Raw genomic sequence first — 18128 nt, 5'->3', positions numbered from 1 at the left:
AGAAAAAAGAAACTTCAGTCAGAAAACTGCAAAAAGAAAAGATAGTGAAAAATAACTTCTAAGTTGAGATTAAAGATACAGAGATAATTTAAAAATTCAAAGAAAAAGAAAAAAAACCCAGTACCTTAGGAAACATGCAGTTAAGTGGTAGAGAAGGTAGAATAGTTGTTTTTTTTTTTTCTTAAATCAGAATGATACAAAATAAAACACAGTAAAGTGTAACAAGGCAAAAGTTTTAAAGATTACTAACAGTATGCGGTTTCTCATGCTGTAAGAGTGGGTCTCATTATCATAAAGTATCATGAGGGCAGTTAAGAAGAGATTTTATATAAATATTTCAAATACCTGTGTCTTCGAACAAGAAAAAGAAGGCATAATACTTAGTGGTGTAAGCTAGCACTTAATTGATACGCTTGAGAAAAAAATTATCCTAGGAGCCTATCGTGCGTTAGTTGTTCAGTAGATAGCTGCATACAGCTTCATCCAGCTACTGTCAGGTTGTACGGTGGACAGTACTAAAACAGTCATGGGTTCTAGTATGCTCTGATCTCCACAGCAGAAAAGGGATCAGCTCTTGGGCTAATCTGACTCCAGTTGAATACAAGACTAGCCAAGACCAGCTGAACTGCAAATTTGGGAGTGTTCAAGCCTGGTGGTAGTGGGTCCCTGTCATCTGAAAACTTTACAGATTATTTCTTGTACTTATTTAAAAGTATATGTATTATTATAACAAACATATCACAAATAACTGTTGTGCTTCCTTTCTATCCCTCTACATAAATATATTATTCTATATCAACCATATTTAATATACACTTATATAACCTATTTTTTGGATAAAGACATCAGAAATAAATTCAAAAATTGTTGCCAACAAATTAGAACCATGACCACAACCTGGCTTTAAAAACAGCTACAAACATTCTGCCAGAAACCCCGTGGTTATAATAGCTCCACAGCTTGTGGAAATACACTTCTACAAGTGAAAAAATTGACAAAGGCAGAAAGAAATAAAATAGTCTCTGGACAGTTATTAATTGGAATCGTTAGCTCAAGGCTTCTCTTTAATAGAAAGTGAGCCCTGTTCCAACTCCTGTGTTTAGTTAATTTAATTGCAAGAAAAAGCAGACATACATTTCAACTAAAAAATAAATGCTGAAGTATTTAGGATTCAGGTCGCCAGCCTTAATAGACAATCCTCAGTCATGCAAAACACTTGGATGAGACACCATTATTTCCAGTCCTGCTTTGACTCGCTTAACTAAAAAACCTTATTTTTAGATCCCAGGGACAATGAAAGTTATCTGGAAATGATGAGAGAAAGCCTTACCCCAGTGAAGTTAAAGGCAATTGACAATACTCTTGTAAATTTTAATGCTACCATACTTTCATACTCATGCTCAGATTCTTATCAAAAAGGTCCCATCAGTTTCAGCTGCTGACAGAAAAGGAGCAAAGAAAAGATACTGCTCATCTCCTGTTCCAAAAAGCCTCCTCTAAATCATTTTAGAGCCCTAAACTACCTAACTGTGCCTTCTCACATGTCAGAAAGCTCTGCTGCCAGCCTTCTCTAATTTTTACAATAAATAATTACAAAGTTGTGCTTTGCAGACACAAAATTCTGGTAGCATGCTGAAAGCCAAATAATTAGGGTAGTGTGAATAAAAATACAAAATTGAAAATGGACACATTATAATAGAGTTAAATGAACTAATATAAAGCTGACAAGTTTTTACTGAATTTTACAACACAGTTGTAGAAAGCTACAGAAGTCAGGCAGTTTAGCAGTAGCTCAGCCTCACAGAGTCTAAGGACCTGAACGAAACAGAGCCATACCTTGTACAGTTGCAGCCAACTCTCTCTTATGAGTTCATGCAATGAATAAAGGGAAGGAGACATTTATCCTGAAGCAGCCCTTAATAAAAAGAAAATACTCCTCTGCTTTACTTACAGGATTTTGGAATCAACAATATAATAAAGGAATTATCCTGCAGTCTTAAATACAGCAGCATACTTGATAATTATTCTATTATAAAGACTTGACATTAAAAAAATTAAAATATAAAAAAAGACAAAAACCATAGACGCAGATTAGCCATAGAAACGTTACCTTATACATTCTCTTAGCACCAGTTTCCTTAGAAACAACTTCATGCAGTCATCCTACACTAAACCTGAAACGCTCTCTTGTCAAGATCCTGTGCGATAACCCATCCTACGCCAAACAATACTGACTCTCTCTCCCTTTGCATCAGTTCATATGTAATAACTCTTCCTATGCTAGTTTGGCTGCTACTCATGAATTTCTTCACTTATGAAAACACTTTCATGCAAATTACTTTCCATGTAACCCTACCTCTCCCAAACAACTTCTTGGCTCACAGTTTTGGTTCATGCAGTAAATTAGGTCTACAAAGATTTAACTGAAGATAGAAAGTGCGTAGTAAAATGTAGCCTAAAAAAGCTAACAGTAAACGAACGCTTGAGAAACCACAGTTAAGGGACACTCAGTGCTAAGTACTAAAAAAGAACAGTAACTAACTACAAGAAACCTTGAAATAGAATTTTGGGGGGGGGGGGGGAGGAGGAGGAAAGGAACTTTGGAAGAGGATTGCAAACATCTATGCTGAGAAAAAAATCACACTCTTTCCTGCAAAGGAAAGAAACGCATGCAGAAACAAACAGTTCTAGAAAAATGAACTCTAAATTCTATGCAGTTTCCCCTTTCCAAGCTTTAACATCCTCACCTGATACAAATTAATGTCTATTCTATCATGAAATTAACCATCAAAAAAAATGCTCCATTTCAGACAATTAAAATATCAATATATAGTTCTCCCTGTAATATCTGCCAGCCACTGCAATTCACCTGAACTAGAATTTAGATTACATATTCAGGAATTAATTTGCCTATCTTTCTTTCCGCTACCCTGTCTGAGTACTACCAAAGACACCTGACCTAAAGGATCCTCTGCCATTTTCTGTGCTGGAAGTAATGAAATCCCTCATTCTAATCTTTCCAACTTCCACCTAGTAAAGCCTTCAGCACCAGGAAGTAGATGATAAGTAAATTAAACTGATGTGTCAAATTCCTCCCATCTTTACACTTACTTATGCACACCCATAAGCTCTTAAATAACTGAATATTTCATATTTCAATTATAGCTAGTATTATGCCATATTTCTATTTTAATACTTCAGTAAGAATACAAAGTTCAACATTCGGTTTCAAAATGCCAGAGCTAATTAACCTAATGCCTGCAGACCTTTTTCTTTTTTGCATGATCACATACTATTTAATCCATGCAACTTGAATGCATCATTCATGTTTATGAGGAATGGTTTTCAAGGATAAAAATCAATTCTAATTGACGTTCTAGCATCGCTTTTCCAATAGAACTTCATAGACTTCAAAAGGCAAATTGATCAACAAACACAACCATGTGAAACACCACTGCTCCCTACGCTAGTCATCAAGAAGGCACAACCTTTATAACAGCACTGATCTCTTCCACTTGACCTGAGGGAATATATGAGGCAATCAAGCCCTGCACACACAAACTCTGAGGAGGAGCTAAGACACACACTGGCTGCTTGCTATACGCAGATAAGCGCTCACTGCAGAGTAACATCAAGAGTCCAGAAACCGCTGATCTGCTTCAGGTTACAGAGTGAAAACCGCTCAGACTATAGTCGTCTTTATTGCTTCCAACTGCAGTTTTCAGGAAACAAAAGGTCTTCCTCCAGGTAATGCATCACAGCACTGTTTCAGTGTTAATACTTTCAATCTTACAGTTGTTTTCTGCAAGTTAGAGTGGGAGGATTTAAGAATTGCCAAGAAAAATCACAAAATGAGAAGAACAACACTTTTTGCTTCAGCTATTTTATATTGAGACTAGACTGACCTCATTTTAAGAGTCACAATCTCCACATGTGAGGAGTAACACATGTTTCCGACTATCTTAATTCTGTACAGTACGCAGATCCACTAAAAGCTACCTTAAAATTTACTATTCACATAATTGACCTAACTAAGGTGGCTGTTGTCCTGCACAAACTTATGCTCATGAGCACCCCTATTAACAGAGCAAGAAGTTACATGTGTCTTTGGTGGGCTCTCTCTCCTCCATGGAAAAATGGCAAAGAAACAGTGCCTCTAAAAAAAAGTACAACCAATTTTAATTCCCATATTACTGAAATTCTGAAATTAAGCTTGCTAAAATTGGCATTATGTAGCCTACCACATGGAACTGTATGTTACTTCTCTGCAAAATAACTTTATTAGAACTAAAACATCAGTAAATGTAAACTGGTGTAAGATCTACATCAGTTTCCCCTTTGGTTTTGGTACAAGTTTAATTATTAACCTTCACTGTTGAATAGTTAAACACAACGCATATTGTTTACACAGTCATTATTCTTCTACTGTTAAATCAATATTAGAAAAGGATAGAGACTGACCAGTTGTAAACTTGAAGGACTAGTGGATATTTTAATGCAATGTAGGTTTTTTTTTTTTTAAATAGTGAGAAGCACTAAGTTACTTAAATAACCATCAGAGTTTGTTTTTAACTCTGAAATTGAAATCTTTCTCTCTGGGAAAAATTCTGCATACAACTTCTTTAGGAATGCAACCTAAACCCAGTACAAATAATTTGTCTAAAAATCAATCAATCAGAACTTTTATGCACCCTGTCAAGTAAGACTTTCCACAACAGTTTTTATTTTGTCGCTATGATTCTATGAAGCTATAGATCATGATAAAAAAAGTCTTCAAATGCTTTCCTGATGAAATGCAAATATAGCCTCAGTGATTCCAAATGAAACGGACAGTCATCTTCCCAACCTCAGCCATTGTAGAACTTCACTGAGGAGCAGAGAGACAGGAAAGAAAGATTAAGGGCATACTATAATTTTCATGCATGTTTCCTAATTATACACTGAACAAATTAAAAGTTTTTGTTGGTTATTTAAAAATAGACCATCTTCTTTTACAGCTTACATTCTGATGGTAGGAGTCTTTCAAGATTACAAGAAATTACAGGTTTAACAGGCAGCACTGAAAATTCATGCAGTTCGCTTCACGGGTGCCCTTCCTTCAGTTTATGTTTGGTGTAGAGAGAAGAATGGAATTTATTTATATGCAGTCAGTTTACAATATTTTAGACTTACAAATGTATTTTCTCACACCCAAAAAAACAAAAGCAGAAATTCTCATTGAGGACTCAATGTTCTAAACTTTAACTATTTTTACATAACCTCACCCACACACAGAGAAACTCTAGGGTTTTGTTTGTAACACTAAATAGTTTTCTTGCTAAAAATAAACTTCAAAAGCAGTTGGAAGAACTGTGTGTTTCGTTCCCTCAAGTCTCCTGAGGAAAACTTACCTTTGGAAAGATACCAAAGATGGCCTTATATACAAACACATCAAAGAGTTATACTACTACTTTTTGCAACCTTAATCAGAAGGGTCATCTTTAGCAAATTCTATACGTTACTTCTACTTGAAGTAGAAATACATCCACGTGAAACAGACTCTGTAGTTTCCTTATTCTTTCCAGATAAGTCACATTGCCCATCTGGGTAACCTTTCCAGTCTCACACTTTTTTTTTTTTTTTTTTTTAAATTAATTATATTGGGATTGTAGCAAGTTCAGTTCATCCTCTTCAAACTCATCTGCAAAAAGTTTTAATCAAGGCCCCACTTTAACTAAGCAGCCTTTTAAATGTGTCATTGTTCCGTTTCTCCATGCAATTGTGCTGATAGGAAGCAGCAGTATTTCCTGAAGTGCAGCCACCAGGCATCTCTGAGATTCTGAGGTTATACGTTTCTGATACGAGTTATTATACTTGGCTAATACAGCACGCTTCATAAAGCACATGCAGGCAGTCTTTTGAGAACCATTCAGAAACAGAAAAGGTTTAAGAATACAGAGGTTATTGGACATGCACAGCACTGAGTAGCCTTTGAAGACGTATGGCTGATCAGGTACCTACAAATCACACAGACAATCCAAACGTGACTATTTATGTATGTGAAAAAATTGTTCTGAACAACATATAAATCTAGACCTATCGCTCCGGTACTTGGAATTATGTACAAGATCTGCACTTAAGATAGTTCTAAAATAATTATTTCAAGTTACCAGAGAGCAATGAGAGTTTCATACTTTGGAAGGAGAAAAAAAAAAAAAAACCCACCACCACAACTCCTAGGCTGTTTGTCTTATCTGCCAGGTATCCAAATGGCCTATTAACAAGACTTCCCTAACTACATTTTTAACAATTTTGTTTCCTGATCAGTTCCATCTATTTCACTTGAATAATTCAAAACAAGAAATAAGATCCTAACTTCAAACATTCTTATACAGTAATAAAAAAAGGAAAAGAGTAAGTGCTATAAATATCTTTTCATTTTTCATAGACACAAGGGATATGCATAAACATACAGAATCTACTAATAGCAAGAGTAGGCATTTCAGAAAGCTACCAAGTCTGCACTCACGGAAACAAAGATAAGTATCACACTCTTATGAATCTATTCAAAGTTAACACACACTACTAATGCAGAACGCCGCAGTATTTCACAGAAATAGCAATAAAGTAACTGTTACTACTGGAATTTTGCAAAAAATCAGAAGAAGCAGGAAAAAATATTTTTGCCCATCCAAATCTACCTCTTGGAATATGAATCTGAAATACCTCAAAACTTTCCAAAGCTGAAAACTCTTTAAATTGCAAGTAACATTTCCTAAATAAGATGAGAATACAGTTCACTTGAGATCTGTTCCTTCCTCCCTCTCAATTCGCAGAAGACCAAAAAAACCAACACCCAAATAAGCTGTCAGGTGCAGTCTCTGGAAGGTTACAATCATAGGAACGGGGACAGGCAGTTGACTGTCTCACCCACGCACATCTCCACCAATGAAATGTGGTAAAGTTCCTACAAAGCGTTTCAGTAAAACGACAAGCCAGCATGCTAAAGCAGCTCTTTCCCAGCAGCTGGCAAAAAAACAGCATGACATCCTCACTGACCAACAGATCATTTTAAAGCTTTCCACAGCACACTCGAAACCCTAATGCATTAAATGAAATTAACATCTAAAGGCACCAACTCCAGTTAAGCTTCCCTGTACAGCTTTGTACTTCATTCATCCTCCTCTCCCCCTTCAAACATACTTCACTCACATCAAGCCTGGAGTTCTGCCTTTAGAACACACCAATACCCACAAGACTGAGAAAACAGGGACAGAGGGGACAATCAAACAAAAAACAACCTTTGCACATCTGGTTAATTATACATTACCCAATAAAGGCAAGTAGGAAAAAAACCACAGATAAATCAAAAAAACCTCACTTCTTCATTCCCCATGACAACCAGCACAGTACTTGATTACTCAACTCTGGCAAGCATCAATGCCAATTGGTACTGGCCACCAACTCCTAACTCAGTCTGGAATCCATCCACAGACCTTAACCCCATTTGTAATTTATGTGCAACGAACATGAAATCCTGTAGTTGCATATTTCGTTCTGCTTTAGCAACATGAGTTTTACTCAAGTCAAGTATGGGAGTAGCTAGAAAAAGGGCAGAACTACAAATAAAGTTAACATATACACTTTAATATGGGATTTATTGGAAGGATCTCCAACTGTTTTTCTAAAAATTCCAGAGTTTAAGTTTGGGCTAACTTGGTGAATTAAAAACTAGACGTAAAATGCTTACATTTTAAATCCAGTTAAAAAGGGAAATTAGTGCACTATTTTTAGTTTTTCTGTGTAAAATGTAAAAATTAACTGCTAAAAAATTACAGTAGAGCTGTAGTTAACTGAAAGTATTTAACCTACACAAAGAGGAAAAGAGCAAAGCACTACCTTGCTTCCTCAAAGAGTCTAGCACAGCAACTCCTACAACACAAGATACGTGCACATAATGCAGCCTCTGTGTGAATGAATTAAACACACAAACGTCTCAAAAATATCTTCTCTCTTCTGCCGGCTGAAGTGATTGCAACAACCCAACAAAGTTTCATTTTTATAAAGAATGACTGCATCGGTATTTTTTACCATTGATGCAGATGCAGAAAAAGAAGGTAGAGAGTCTGTGACAGCAGCAGTTACCGTCGCTTGGACTTCTGTACATCTTGAAGAGCTAGTATTCATATTTCTGGTCCACTCAGCGTCGGCACACGTACAAGCGCATCTCGGGTCTCCAGCTCCTCCTTTGGAGACGCAGAGACCATAAGCCCAGTTTGGTGGCTGAACTGTTTACATTCTAGCAATTAGCTGGACAGTCTGGGCAAACATTCAGGGCAAATTATTTTGAATTTTTTTACATGCTGTCTCAAGTTCTAACACTAGTTATGGTGAGGAGATAAAGAAAATCTTTTTCCTCTCCTTCTCCCATGAAAGAAACCCCCCCACAAAATTAAAAACTCTTATCCCACAGGATAATCAGAGGCTTTTCAATCTCTCCTGCTGCTTATAGTCACCTGGGTGAACACAAAGCTGAAGAATCACAGCAGAGGAATTAAGCCTTGGCAGGTGCACAGATCTAAACAGACAGAAGAGGTAGCAGTATGCTTCTAGCCATTCAGCTAACTGGGGAATCACAAACTGCATGTGACAGTTCCAATTTAAAGGAAGGGTGGCTGTCACAGAACATGCATGAAATTAAGGCTTATGAATGCTTACCTGGAGCACTGAACTAATTTAAACTACTGCTTTTCTTCCTTTGTTCCAGTTGCCCTGCACCCTGGGATGCCCATCTCTACTTTTATTTCCACAGGTAACAGCTGACTAAGAGATTTTCACCAAGTTCTCGCTACTCTAACATATCAAGATTTATGTTGCAATCTGTTTTGAGTAACATGAAGCCTGATAAAAACAGCATCTCAGTCTGTGATCATCTCAAGAAATTACAACAAATATATGTAATAACTTCCAAAACTTTGTAACATTAATATTTGAAACTACTATTACACAGATGAACATTAGCAAGAGCAAGTTACCATCACATATTACGGTTTGTCACCTACACAATTATCAAATACAATAGAGGCACAATTAACAATCTAAAACCTTGTGACAGCCCAGCAATTTTGCCCAGGACTTGATCTAAATCGTAAAGAACCCCCTTCCCCCAACCCAAGGAACTAAAAAAAAAGTTCATGAGGAACTAGCCATGTTTCCATTCCACATCTAAACTCCCCTTGCTCTCCTCTGACTCTGTCTGTATTTAGTTCACATCTGTACACTGTTCCGGCTCAGTGGAACAACATCTTAAAAAAGCAATGGAAAGTTCTCCACTGTCATACACAGAGAAATATGAGCTTTTCCCAGGATAAATCTTTCATCAGCATGCCTTATGTCAAAAGGCTCATTATTATTAATAAACTCCTCAATCTGAAATCACTTTTCATATAATTTCACTGAAGTGAATGGACTTTTACCAACCCTTTGTCTATCTGATTGTTAGTAGTATTTTCAGAGTCTGAAATAATACTCGCACACCCCCTTACTGTTATACTATTGCTGTTCTACAGAGAAAGACTAGAGTGCTGTCAGGACTAAAACTCAACACAAACATGCATTAGTTTTGTCTGCTGAAGTTCAGTTTCACATACGTTCAAGCAAGGCAATATGGTTGGAACAGAAGCCTGGAAATTTAGAGTGAAACCTTAATCCCATAGAAGTCAATTGTAAGTCTACCATTGACTTCAGCAGTGCCAAAAGTATGAGGAATTTTCTTCTGCAGAATTTGGGTAACAGATAACCACACCTATCAAGTGATTTGACATCTCTCATAAGTTATATGCAAGGTATTAAGACCAGTGCAACTGCTGCACATCAGATGCAAATCCAGTGCAATACTGTTAAGTCCCCATCATTCCATGAAAGAAACCCCACTGAAAATAATACATCAGACAAAGCCTTCTTCACTATATTACTTTAGTCTGCAATTTAAAAAAAGTATGAAAAAGAATGACTACTGAAAGCAAAAAAATCATCTATTTAAAAACAGAGTTTATGGCTTATAGATTCACCCTTGCACAGCCTGTCTTCAAAGGAGTCACTTGTCATAGAACCCAGAACACAGTAAATGAAAAAAACAGGCAACATCAGAAAAAAAAAAAAACTATGTAACGCCCCAAACCACTCAAATAACAACCTTTGCAGCAACTCATATATGCATACATAATAGTGCCCAGTACCCTGCTCCCCACAGAATAAACAGTAGCTCTACCCAGATGCTGCTCCTGTTGATCACAACAGTTGATTGTGACCACAACAAATACCTGACAAGTGAACAGTTCAGTAATTTTTCATTTCTTGCCTGCAGGAATAACTGATTTTAAATTACTGTTTTCACAACTCCCCCAGTTCCCAAGATTAGATCAAAGCTGTCCCAGAGATCAGAAATCCTTGACACTAATATGAATTATATATGCAGAGTCGATGCCCAATGCTTTTGGGCACTTCATTGTCTTGCCTGCCCAAAAATAAGCAGGAAGGCAAAGAGGAAATCATCATAAACATACCTGTCCACGCAATGACTCGTTAATCAAAAGATACCTGGTGGATCTGCTAGCCTTAACATTATTTTAATAAAGACATTGATACCTTTATCAATAGAGTTAATTAATTTTTCTTCTGAATATTCATGACTGACTTCATACGGATATCAGCTGACTATATCAATGTGTAGTTCACATTCTTTTCTTAATACAAAGTTGCTATTTGGTCTCAGTTTCAGCAAGGTTTTTGTCATAGCAAAATACACTTAAAGGTGTAACTTGACAATAGTTCAAGGTTTCAAGACAAAACAGAGAAGCTGATCTGCATTTCAAATCCTATCACATCCGTATCTCAAAATGAATTTTCATTCTTTGCTAAATATGAGAAACTTTCTCTAGAGTCCTACTTTGACAGCATGCACTAGGATGCCTGATGACTTGCTCGCTCCAGCCCCCTCTATAACTAAATTTATATAAAAGCCTCCTACTTTCTAAAACATGTCTCAGCTAGAAGGTCATAGACCTCCTATGTTCAGCATCATGATGTTGCTAAGATAACGTCTAAATGCAGATGGTGGACTTATCAGTATAGCTTACGTATGGGACACACAGGCCGTAAGATGTCAGATCCTCAACAAAGACGATGCTTAAAAATAAACAAACAAACAAAAATCCAACAAAACAAAACAAAACTCTAACAGTTTCTAGTTAATTTGTTTTCATATGCCAAAAAAAAAAAAAACCTTTAAATTTACAGAAAAAAAATTAGCTTCAGTTATTTCTAATGCAAAATCTACTACATTTATGGTTATGTGTCTCCAAAATCTTATGCTTAGGATATTCAGGAAGGTTGCTTGAATAACTACCATAAGCTTCCTCAGGAATTATTTTTTAACCAAGTTTTCTTCCTTGTGGCTCTCTTCCAAATCAGAACAAAGGTAGGTATGCAGAGGGGCTGCTCTCCAGCCTCTCCTAACACTCCAAACATTCTCAAAATTAAAGGAGACAGAAAGGAAAAAGCAGGAAATAAGATCAGGAGACGGAAAGAAGAAACAGATTTCAGAACTCCAGAAATAACAAGGGGTTTATCAACTCATCTGAAGAAAAAGGAAATAAATGAAGCGAGGAAGGGGGGAAAAAAAACATACAGATAATCAGAAGAAGAGATGTAAACAAGCTGATTAAATAACATATAAAACTTGCTGTTAATTTCACTGCCACTTGTCAATTAACATATTCAATTGCTTTGTGATGTCCGATCAGCCTCTTTTGCTGGTCACTTTACAAAAACTGTGATCTGCTGAATAATCATCTGCACATTTTTCTGCAATTATACGTTGCATCTACAAATAGTACATGACACAACATGCTTTTCATTTTCTTTGGGAGCACATATTTTTACCTTGATTCGTAAATTCAATTTTCTTAGAAGTTTTTTCTATTATCATGCCAACTCTTGCACCAACTGTCAAAACTGCCTGGGAACATTGATGCCAATTGCACAATGCTGGGAAAGAAACATCTGAAGATAAAAACTAGAATTTTTATACAATCTAGGTGAAAACTAGAATTTTTATTCAATCTATACATAATACAAATTATGTTATAGAAAAGCACTGCAAATGCAGATAATGACAGGAAGGAAGACAGCTATTAAATGCTTGGTCAGATTTCTACTTGTAGCCTAAGGTTACTAACTAGCAGACCAAATCCAAAAATACACAAGAAAGGGAACTCTCAAAAGCATACACACAATACAGAGAAATCCAGATATAAATCATCTCAGCTACTGCAACTCTTTCAACCCATTACCTCCTCTGCTGAATGACCACAAAAACCTATAAGATCAATCTTGTAAATTTTTCACAGTCCTTTCAGACAGATGTAGCATAATCCCCCCCGCACCCAAGTATGGGTCAAGGGAGGGTGGGAGAGGAGAGGAAGAACCTAAAAACAATTACATTCCAAAGTTTACTACAAAATATAGAGAATGGAAATAAAAAACTCAATTTTAACATTGGTCAGTTTGAATCAGCAAACTACAGTCATCTAGCCTGCACAAATATCGATGTCGTACATTTCACTTAAATACAGTTCGGTGGAACAGTACTGTATAACTATGCAAAGAACTCACAAACCATATTGCAGACACCAGTATGTAAGACCTAACTATTTCAGTTTACTAAAGAATCACAGTAAAATAATAATATAGCAAGATCAGCTAAATTACTCAGGTTACGCACAAGAACATAGCTTTAGCATTTCTGGACTACAAAAATCACTGTTGGCCAAACACCTGTATAACAATATTGCACTTTGTATTTTACAAGTTAAAGGACTTTGTCCTGTAGAAAGCCCTCAAAATACATAGAAAAAGTACCCAAATTTTCTGGAAGAGAGTTTTAACAGGTTTGGATTGCTCCAACCATCTCCCTCAGGGCCTGTGCTGATCAATGTTATGCAGTCAAGGAATTTGGCGCTTTGCAAGTAATAACATTCGGTCCCTTAAAAAAGCAAGCTAAAAAACAAAAAAACTTCATCATTTTGAAACAGTCAATCACCTGAGATTTTACTTTTCTACCCAAGTAGGATCTCTTTCCAAACGGTGCTCTAGTACTCTAGCTTTCACTCAAAAGGAAGTTAAAAAAATTTGAACCGTAAAAAACATACTGTTCTACAGAATCATACCAGGAGATCAAGAAGGCAGAGTTGACTTAGCGTAGGTGGCAGAAGTGGCACTGAAAGGACTACCTGCAGAAGGGAAATGGGGGGGGGGGGAGGGGAGAGGAAAAGAGAGGAGGGAGAGGGAGTGAAAAAGGGACTTGCCAATGACAGTTCTATTTTTTTTTACAAAGAGTTTGAATTGTGAATATTAATAAAGTATCTATTGATGTAGACAACCATAAGTGATTTTTGTTCCTATAGGCATTTTCAAATAGAATCTATAGCATGAGAAATATAGGCTTTCAGATTAAAAAAATCTCATGGTGACAACAATACTGTTATAGGGTTCAGCCTAATCCTCCAGGAGGGCACACGAGATCCAAATTACATTACACTGGCGTAAAACAAAAAGATGCAAATTACTTCAAAAATTACTACATGGCTTGTTAGACAAATGTTCAACTACTGCATAGTTTATTATTCTTAAAACACTGTATATGAACATAAGTGTCACACCATAAACATCTGTAACACCATTTCTATCTTCTTTTGCTCTCAGAAGACAGAATGTAAAGAACAAAGTCTATCCTTGAACTTGTTATCTTTGACAGATAAATACGACACAGAAGAATGACTAATGGCCACACAGTGAGTTTCCTAACATGACAAACCTTTTCTTATTATTGATAAATTGGAGCACGTTTTGGAACAAAATTTGCAAACTGTGTATTATTCTGCCTAGCCCTTGATCAAGGTTTGTACATTCTCTTCTCTGTGGTACTGCTGGCAATATAAAGTTTTGTTAGAGATTATGGTTTTACTAGATGACAAAAGTTTATTACATCAGAAGTACCACTCTACCTTTGGGGCTCATATTGCAAGTTTGGAAACGAAAGCCAGAATTCTATATGAAAAAGAATCTAAAATTCCTTTGGGAAAAGAATAGATTGATCAAGTCACTCCCGTAAGGTTGTCCAGTGATTTAAGCTAAAAAAGGAAGGGAAAAAAAAGCATTTTAAATTCTTAAGTATCTTGTTATTAAAATCATGAACTATCCCAGGAAACATGCAGAGACACGAATTAAACCAGCTTGCTAAGTTCATTTAGTGATACAAGCACAAGCTCAGAACACTTTCTCACTCTCAAGAGCTTTGTGCCCGAGTGGGCACAAACTGAAATACAAGGAGTTAATTTAAACATAACAAAAACCTTTTTACAGTGAAGGTGGTTAAATGCTTGAAAAGGTTGCCCAAAGATGATGTGGCATCTCCATCTTTGGAGAGATTCATAACTTGATGGGACGCTGCCCTGGGCACCCTGCTCTAGCTGACCCTGCTTTGAGCAGGGGTTTGGACTAGATGATCCTCCGAGATCTCTTCCTTCCTCAACCATTCTGTGATTCGGTTATTGTTATTTCTCTACTTCTGCCAAAGATGACGACAATAGAAAGGTTCAGGAAAAATAACAGATCCTTCAGATAGTACGTTCCATCCTACGAATCTTTCTAAGAAGTCATCACTATTTTATAGTTATCTCTTGCTTACCTGAAACATCTGAACATCTTCACAATCCAGAAGTTAGTATTTCTTTAAGCACAATTCTGAATAAATTTGCATCTATTGCAAGCAAAAAACTGCAAATGAAACACCACGGAAAAGAGCATTAAATAACTCGAGAAGAATTACTTCTTTTAACTATCCCATTCGTAAATGAAAACGACTGGCTGAAGCAGTGACTCAGACTCTGCTATGGAAAACAATTTCTACTCAGATCAATTTCTCCCCAGAAGAGTCACAGGACTTGCTCTTAAATGATCATTCCTATGGCATAAGATACCCTTCACTGGGAATCAGCAGGGGAAGCCTTCAGCTTCACTGCCTGATATTACTTGATAAGTTAACATTAGGGAAGAGGCATAAAGAATCTAAAATTATTTCTCCTGCCCAGATAAGTGTTTGATTGAACATATTAGCCTTATCTTTAAAGATTTTAAACTTGTATCAAACTGCTTTGGAAAGGGCCAAACAGTCCTGTCTATCCTCATACAAAAAACAGGGAATATCAAATGAAGTTCTCAGATAACAGGTTCAAAGCAGAAGAGAGGACTTGCACAACACCTGAATTATGGCATTTGTTACCAGAAAAGATAGTAGATGCAAAACCCATACATGGATAAAAGTTAAAAAAAAAAAAAAAAGTATGCCCATGGAAAGAAAAGCCATACAAAACATCATCCCCACTCAGAGACAGGGAAAGCTTACCTAAGAAGTAACACTAACTGCTTGCCTAGAAAAGAGCATAAGAATAGTGCATCTGCTATTAGCCAGTGCTCAGTTGAGGGAAGCAAGCAGGACTTGAAGCAACAGTTGTGTCATATCAGGACCCCAAGGCTTTAGGTTTAGAGAAAGAACAGTGGGCTAGCCCAGTACAGCTGTTTCTGTGAAGAACAGTCCACCAGATACCAACAGATAGAAGAAAACCAGGAGTACTGCCGCAGCACATCACTTCTCCTAAAGAGCTGAAACAGCAATTTGAGATTGTAATACTAGCCATAAAATATTTAGCTCTATTACTGCCTGAGAAGATAATTTGCTTCCCTACCTTCCATTACCTTTTTTTTTTTTTTTAAATACCCATAGAAACCAAGGTGAACCAAAGAAAGAACTTTTCCATGATTATTGTAACTACAGCAGGATTGATCTTTTCATTCAAACAACCGGCTTTCAAGGAAGTGCAAATAACCACTAATATAGTCTTAGAAAGTATCATGTAATTCCAGGAGAAAAAAGATGCAATACTTAGTTTTAAGTAGTTCACATAATACGTTAAGACATTAATTGAGCTCTTCCCCCACCCCCTGCAGGAAACATTTGTTGCCACCTCAAAACAGAGAATACTTTATTCCTCAAGTCACCGTCAGTCATGGAGCTCTCTACTCCAGAGAGAGAGTCATGCAGAGCATACTACTAAACACAGATCAATGATAAGGAGACGACTACTACTATCACCGTCAGTCATGGAGCTCTCTACTCCAGAAAGAGAGTCATGCAGAGCATACTACTAAACACAGATCAATGATAAGGAGACGACTACTACTATCACCGTCAGTCATGGAGCTCTCTACTCCAGAAAGAGAGTCATGCAGAGCATACTACTAAACACAGATCAATGATAAGGAGACGACTACTACTATGCACAGGCTGAGAAGAGCAGTAACAATCACGTATCCTGCAACCTGTTAACCTAGGACACATATAAGCTACCAAGAAAGCTCTGCCACCTTCCCCCAACCTTAGTAAACATAATCAGGAATTCCAGCTAAATATAACTTGCAAGGCTGGGTACATGGGAACATACCCATCTCCTAGAACATAAATCTTTCCAATAATTATCATCATCATGAATAGCACAGAAAAAAAAAAAAGCTACTGTATAAACCATAAGAAGTACTGATTATTTGTATATGGAGTCTCAATAACCTTACCTTCCTAAAAGGCATCCCGTATATTCTGAACTAGGTGAAAACATCTTTTTGTTGTTTTAGCTCTTTGTGCATATTACAGTAGTTTAGCCTGGAAAAATAAGTAACTATGGTGAAGTCTGTTTCTAAAAAACAGGCTATATAGCAAGACAGCAAGCACCCTTGGAATTTATCCAGACTGGATATTTATCCATTTGGTGAAGCTGCAGCTTCAAAAAAGCTTCCTGTATCCCTAAAACATCACATCCTTCATATTTTCAGTCTTCTATCTTGGAAAGAAAAAGAAACATAGAGTCCACACTGAAGAGAAAGGTAATTTAGGAAGCAAAACATTAAGCACCTGCACAGTGGAGCAAATCTGTCAACTACACACACAGTTTTAATGTACTTGGGACAAGAGGGGGAACAGCTACCCAGAACCTTGTTAAACTGTGAAATTGATAGCATGTTTGAAGATGAACAATTGCTAAGTATAATCATCTGCTATAATTCTGTTTTATCACACTAGGTCACACAAAGTCAAAATTATGTGATCGCTGCTGAGCATTACTGACTTAGCTAGGAATGTAAACATGAAACTATGGCTTCATGCACAGATCATCAAGCCATGTTTTAAAGTACTGTGAAGAAAAATACAAAAAAAAAGATCAAATAAAACCAGGACCTCATATTTTTTTCCTTCAAAAACAAAGACCAACACGTCTGGTATCCAACATGCTTGTAGACCATTGAAAAAATTTTCTGAGGAAAATATCAACATTCCTTAACAACACTGGACTCTAAACAAGTACCCAATAACTTTCAGCCAAAAGAAGCAAGAAATATTTTACAGGTATCTGAAAGAACTTCACTCTCCAGAGGATGGATATTTAACTCCCAGGTAGATATCAAATAAACAGCTCTTCCTCACACAGTCCCCCGTTTGACCCCACCCAAATTACAGTAAAGTAAACATGTGTCTCCTTTCACCCTGATATTGCATCCACAGAGCAGAAGAGACTGCTCTGCATCTTGCAGATTTTATCTCAGTGAAAAACATTCAATGCTGAAACCAGACAGAGGCAGCCTGGATTAAACAGATGGCTCTCTATTCAGAACAGTTTCACTGCTGATAACATGATAATAGCGTTCCTCCTGGAAGTCTTCTCATGCTGTATGAATATACCCATAAAAAACCTTGACACACAAAAGCAGTTTTGCATCAAGATTTAAAAACGAACTAAAATCTGTTCCAGACTTCTGCTAGCATCATACTATAAACCTGTATTTATTCTCAGTCCCTAAAAGCAACAAAAATGATAACCCTAGAGTTTGTTTTCTGCCATAAAGAAACAGCACTATGGTATGCTCTACAGTTGAGGAATGATTTAAGTGTTTGTAAGTCACTGACTTACTGGTTAACATTTACCAGTTTCTTTCCAAATAAAGGGATACGCTCAACCTTGAGGAGCGCAACAAATAAT

At 36.7% G+C, this 18128-nt stretch overlaps 1 protein-coding gene across 1 annotated transcript in view; it reads right to left on the bottom strand.

Moving 5' to 3' along the window:
* Positions 1 to 18128, bottom strand: part of ORC2 (origin recognition complex subunit 2) — an 86973-nt gene that overhangs the window by 68003 nt on the left and 842 nt on the right. The window lies entirely within an intron of this gene.

This window comes from Struthio camelus, chromosome 6 (assembly GCF_040807025.1).
Source record: "Struthio camelus isolate bStrCam1 chromosome 6, bStrCam1.hap1, whole genome shotgun sequence".
Classification (NCBI taxonomy): Eukaryota; Metazoa; Chordata; class Aves; order Struthioniformes; family Struthionidae; genus Struthio; species Struthio camelus.
This window is presented reverse-complemented; position numbering and strand designations above follow the sequence as displayed.